Genomic DNA, 7,160 nt, shown 5'->3' with positions numbered 1-7,160 from the left:
GGCCATTTTTTATCTTAATTACTTATTTTGTGCTTAGTTAAATTACTTAACTTACTTAATCCTGCCTGATTTACTTAGCCTGCTTACTCACACACTGGTACGCTTACATCAGTGAGCGGTACTAGCGCCCCCTGTTCAGTGAGTACACATCCCCTGCTTTCAGTGAACGGTTACCCCCTGTGTTTACATAGAACTTTTTAAACTTTCTAGACATTACATCAGTGAGCGGTACTAGCGAACGCTGTTCAGTGAGTACACATCCCCTGCTTTCAGTGAACGTATACCCCTGTGTTTACATAGAACTTTCTAGTCTTTTTAGACATTACATCAGTGAGCGGTACTAGCGCCCCAGAGAATGATATGATATGCTTTGAGCGAGGTTTGAACCCACGGCGGGTAAATGTGAGGGCGTTTGAAACATAGTGCGGAACGCGAATGCACTATGCTACGTCGACGTGATGGTTCATGAAGTTTTGAATTCATTTAAATTGTTATTTTAACGCTTTACGTTACGTGTAAAATATTTTTTAGTTAAAAATGAATTATATTACAATTAATAAAATAAAATATCAAGTATTTCATGTTGTAGATGATGAACTTTATTACATCGTACCGAATGGTAAAAATATTGCAGTAAATACGGTGTTTCGTATAGTCATTTAAGAGGTAATTTTTATTTTAGTTTTACAAAAAAAGATATAAAATTTTTTAAAAATAACAATTTTTTTCTTATAGATGCATATTTACAACTAAGACACGAGCTTTTCAATAGACCGCCAGAAGTCGGTCGTTATCACTGGGATTGTTCCCCACGTAAGTTTAAACTTTACTACTTTTTTATTTATAAAACGGTGTAAGCTTTTCTTAATACTCACTCCCTTTTTTAGAGAGTCCAAATCCTAAACCGGAAGAAAACATAATTAATTTGTATATATTTTTTTAGAAAATGAATTTCTAATAGTCTTTTTTTTTATTCTTTTTTTATGTACGATTTTTATATACAATTTTTTTATTTATTTTTAATATTTTTAATATATATATGTAATAGAAAAAATGATTAAACATTTAATAAACAAAGTGGCTAATCAACTAGAGCAATATTGGAAACAATTGGCAATTTATTAAAATTTTAAAAGAGTGTAAATATGCAAGACGGAGCGATAAAATAAAACAAATTTTAAGAATATTTATATTACAAAACGCAAATAGAAAAAGAGCAATAAAACATTTATATTTTTTTTGTTTTTTTTTGTTTTTTTGTTTGTTCTTTATTACATCTCTTTAATAATTCATTTTACAGTTTTTGTAAATAAAAAAATAAAAATCTAAATAGAAGAAAGAAAATACAATAAAATATTTTGTAATAAAAGTATTAAAGAACGTGGAAACTCGACGACGACCGGCAGGTCTTGACACCGAGAACCGCTGAAGTAAAACATTTATTTTGAATTTAAAATAATATAAAAAGTATATACACAAATAACGTTTTTTTCACATTAAACATTAGTCTCCAGAATAAAGTAATTAAATAAACTTGAAAATATTTTAAAAGTAAATCAATATATTTGTAATTGAAAAAATTAGTTTTTTAAGATTATATTTAAAAGAATTTTAAGTGCAATCTTGAAATATATTATTTGGAGCATTTAAAATTACATTGTTTTATGAAAATGGTCCGCGAAAAGAAATACAAAATTTTTCAAAATTAGTTTGAGAAACGGTTGTCGAATTAAATTAATATTCCTTAATACATATCTATTTCTGTCTTTTTGTAGATATAAATTATGAAAAGAATTAGGCGATTTGTTAGTTTTACATTGAAACATGAAACATAAAATATTAAAAACATTTAGTTCGTATATATTAAGAACATTCATTTCATATAAAAGAGGTTTGGCATGAGCAAAACGGCATTTAAAATTTATAAGCCGTGAAACATGCTTCTATTGCCGATAAAGAGGTTCGAGTTTTCCTCTATTTGTACTGCCCCAAGCAATATTAGCATTATGTTTTAACACAATGGGAAGATTTTGTTAACGATAAAAACTTTTATATAATTTATATCACGCTAAATTATTTGTAATAAATTATTTGTAAAGCATTATTTTTTAGTATAAAAAATGAATATTATACAAATCAAACTAATAACAACAGAACGTTTTAAAAGTCGCTAGGAAACAGTAGCAGAATATCTTAATTATAATAAACAACAAGTCGAAGTTATTCGAAAAGATTATCGTTCAACAGATGAAAGAATGTATCGGGTATTAACTCTTTTGTTTCAAAAACACTATATAGAAAAAAACGCAGCAAGAGCTTTATATTACGCGTTTTGGATTTGGTTAATAGACAATTCTATATAGGAAACAAATCAAGAATTTATAAACAATATAAAAGAAACATTAACAATGTTAGAAAAATTTATTTTGCAAAAACTTTTTATACGCTTTTTATATTTGTAAAAATTTTTTTCAGCTAACCAATATATTAAAAACAATTAAAAATGAAAGAATTTGTTAAAGCTTGTGGCTGGTAAAAAAATTTTTTTCCTTGTATTTTTTTTATAAATACTTTTTTATATTATTATTTTTATATATTTTTTTTTATTAGCTATGAAGAGTTTATAAATAATTTTACAGTTTGTATGCATGATTTGTTTTCGATGATAAAAAAAACGGATGAAGAAGGGATTGAATTCGAAAAAGAAATGACAGAAGAAGATTTTAAAAAAATATATATAGAAGAAATGCTAGAAGAAGCAGAAGAGACAAACAAAACAGACGTAGATGAATATATAGAAGAATTAAAAAGGCAAATGATGGAAAAAGAAATGGAAAATATAGAAATAGACATAAATAAGATTCTAAATAATATAGATATAAACAAATATATAAACGAAGTTGTGTATAGAATGGACAATTTACCTGAACCATATTTATAATTTTTTTTTTTAAATAAATGTAAGTTCTTTTTTTTTAGCAAACTAAAATAACAGAAATTAACAATATTACAAACGAAAATATTCCAGGTTTTAATCAACTGTTAGAAGAAGTTTCGTTAGAAACAATTTCATTTAATAATACAAACTGATGAAAATATTAATGAATACGTTATTTTTGAAATTGAAATGGAAAAATATTTTTATTACTTTTTATTTGTTTAATGATTGTAAATTTTTTAATATGTTTAATATTCTGTGTATATTTTAGTAACTAATAAAAATGTCTGAGTTTTTGAACAGAAGTGAATACAAATAATTTTGTGCTATCAATACAGCGTACGATGCAATGGACTCTATTAAAGAACGACATGATAATATACATAACAGTGAAAATCGAGAAGAAAACTTACAATTATTTGAAGAAAAAACACAATAGTATAACAGCAAAACAAGAAGAACTTTTAAATTTTTATAATCCCCTATCTGAACAAGCCGAAGCACTCGAAGAACCCGAAGGACTATTTAAAATACAAAACAAAAAAAAATTGTTTTTCAATTTATTTAAATTTGCTATTTTTTATTTATAATATTTTTTTTAGATTACTAATTAAAAATGGATCATTGTTACAAAAATGTTGGTGTTTATAGTCTAATCGCAAAAGAATTAGAAACGATTCATTTAACGTATAAAGTTTCGAGAAGCTATATGAAGTGCTTCCAGAAAAAGCTAGACGTTAATATGATTATATAACAAGTGTTGATTCTCGTATTAAAAACTTTAAAAACGAAACACTTATTTGTTTTAAAGAAAAAGAACGAAAATGTTATTATCATTGTTATTGTGATGGTTATCATTTGGATTATACATTTGAAAAATCAAAATTAACTTTAAAAGATCTATGCAAAAAAATGTTGGCTGAAAAAATAAATATATATGAATTTAATCGTTTACGAGAAAATATTATCGAGGTCTTTGATAAAACCAATATTTTTGATAGCCAATGGAAAAATGGAACTTATTAGACTAATTTTTTATAGTTATGAGAAAAATGAATTTTTTGAAAACATATTCAAAAAGGAAAAACATTTGTTATTTTTTCACCGTCAAAGACGTTTTCTATTCAATTTATTTCAATTAGTATTTACAGAAATTTCTTATATTACTTCTCCAAAAAATCGATTAAAAGTGGATTTAATTGAAGAATTACATTGCTTGATATTGCAATATATCAAAAGGGCAAAAAAACAATATTACTATGTAAATGAACAACTGTTTTATCAATTTTAATATTATAAATCAATTTTTTTAGGTAACTAATATAAAATGCTATTAAAAAAGACAAAACTAGAAAGAGAAAAAAGATGTGACGAAGACGATTTTAATTATTAAAACTCAGTATAGTTTTTCGATAATAATTTAGTCGAAGACAAAATTTATAAATACAATACTATTTTTTGTGATCAAACTTTATTTTTTTGGACACAACGAACAATCATATTTCATTTAATAAAATGTTTAGATGTCATTATTATAATTCTACTATCACTGATAAACGACTCATTATTATAATTCTACTATCACTGATAAACGACTTGATTTTTTTTACAACTCTATAACAAATTATGCCCGATGGGTTGTAAAACAATATTAGGAGGTATATTATTTTTATTTCTTTTTACCCGTTTTTTCTTTTTTTTATATGATCTTTTATTTTTGCTTATTTATAGGTATGACTCAATATTTCGTTCGAATGAACATAGAAAAAGCGAAAAAATTGAAAATCTTATATAAATGATAATTTTCTATTAAGCAATGTGACATTTGTCCAGCGTGTTTGCTACAAAAAAGAAAATAACTTTGTAATTTTTTTTATATAGAATATATTATTTTTATTTAAATCTCGTGTCTTATTTATCTTATTTTTATATGACTTATTTATATTACATTTTTAATCTTTTTTTCTAGAATCAAATGTCAAATTTAACTAATAAAATTGAAATGGAATAGTTATGGGAGACTATCGTTGAAATTACACCTTCTGAAATTCCAATTAGGAAGAAAAAAACAAAAAGCGAGAATAAAAGAAGCATAAAAGGGTAAAATTTTGTGAAATAGTTTGAAGAAGGATATAAAAAAGAACTTAAAAACATATATTCAGAAAAAGAAGAATGGATCTGCGATGCCCCACCTTTTGAACGAAAAATTGTAATTTCTTTATTAATAAAGTCGTAATTTTATTTTAGCTAACTAATACAATGTGTGAAAAATGTGGAAATTGTCTAGTTTCACATGAATTTACAAATACAGCCGAAGAAACACTATTCATTATTGAACACGCACAAAAATACAATAAAACTTTCTACGAAGAACTCATCATCTACCATCATTATTGCGACATTGGCAAACATATACACCCATGGTTAATTGTCGATAAATTTATCAAAAAATTATCCTATGTTCAGACAAGACAGCAGATAATAAAAACCATTTGTAATAACATTTTTTAAAAGAGATTTTAAACGACCTAACCTATTTTTTTTAATGCAAAGGCGAATTTACGCTAAGGCAAATTGGCTCTGAGGCGATAGGGCGAAGGTGTTAAGGCGCAGGGCAAGCGACAAAGACAAACTGGGAAACGAAAATCAAATATTCATATATCATCATATCTACACAATATAACTTAAGTTATATATATATATATATATATATATATATATATATATATATATATATATATATATATATATATAAATATATATATATATATATATATATAAATATATATATATATATATATATATACATATATATATATATATATATATAACTTAAATTATAGTGTATATATATATATATATATATATATATATATATATATATATATATATATATATATATATATATATATATATATATATATATATATATATATATATATATATATATATATATATATACACACACACACTATAATTTAAGGAAGCCATATATGAAACTATATCTGTTTAAAATAATGTATGATTACTTAAAACTTTTTTTCAGATGTACTACATCTGAAAAAACTATACACTTTTAAATTATAGTTTATGGAATAAACTTTTTGACTACCATGCAAGACTATAAATACATGTGGTTCTTACGCTAACACATACGTCACTTTTAATTACTTTTGACTATCGTCCAACATTTTCGTGTTGGACGAAAATCAAAACTATTAATTTAATTACAAATTAATTGTTATATAAAAAAACCACAAAAACGCAAATTTAATTGACCAGAATGTTTTTAAAAACATTCTGAATGTTTTTAAAACATTCTGAATGTTTTTTAAAATATAAACAATGTTTTCATTTTTTTAATAAAATGTTTTTATTTTTTTTTTTTTTACTGTAAATCATGCGCGGAGTGTTGCTACATCGACTATCTTATAGCCTGACTCGCAAGGGAGTGTTGCTACATCGACTATTTTATAGCCTGACTCGCAAGGGAGTGCTGCATCATCGACTGACAAATAGCCTGACTCGCAAGGGAGTGCTGCTACATCGACTGACAAATATCCTGACCCGCAAGGGAGTGCTGCTACATCGACTGAGGGTTTGGTTGGGGCAGGCAGTCTATCATTATTATAAAAAAAAACTCCGGTCTTGCATTTTTAATTTTTACTTTTTGTCAACAAAATATGGAAAAAACTTTCGGACATCATCTAAGGGTTCTATATATATATATATATATATATATATATATATATATATATATATATATATATATATATATATACAACCCGTAGATGTTGTCCGAAAGTTTTTTACATATTGTGTTGACAAGAAGTAAAAATTAAAATGCAAGACCGGAATTTTTTTTTTTTAATAATGATAGACTGCCTGCCCCAACCAAACCCTCAGTCGATGTAGCAGCACTCCCTTGCGGGTCAGGCTATTTGTCAGTCGATGTAGCAGCACTCCCTTGCGAGTCAGGCTATTTGTCAGTCGATGTAGCAGCACTCCCTTGCGAATCAGGCTATTTGTCAGTCGATGTAGCAGCACTCCCTTGCGAGTCAGGCTATAAGATAGTCGATGTAGCATCACTCCGCGCATGATTTACAGTAAAAAAAATAAAAATAAAAACATTTTATTAAAAAAAATAAAAATAAAAACATTTTATTAAAAAAAATAAAAATAAAAACATTGTTTATATTGTTAAAAACATTCAAAACGTTTT

This window comes from Hydra vulgaris, chromosome 12 (genome assembly GCF_038396675.1).
Source record: "Hydra vulgaris chromosome 12, alternate assembly HydraT2T_AEP".
Lineage (NCBI taxonomy): Eukaryota > Metazoa > Cnidaria > Hydrozoa > Anthoathecata > Hydridae > Hydra > Hydra vulgaris.
Note: the sequence above shows the minus strand (reverse complement) of the source record.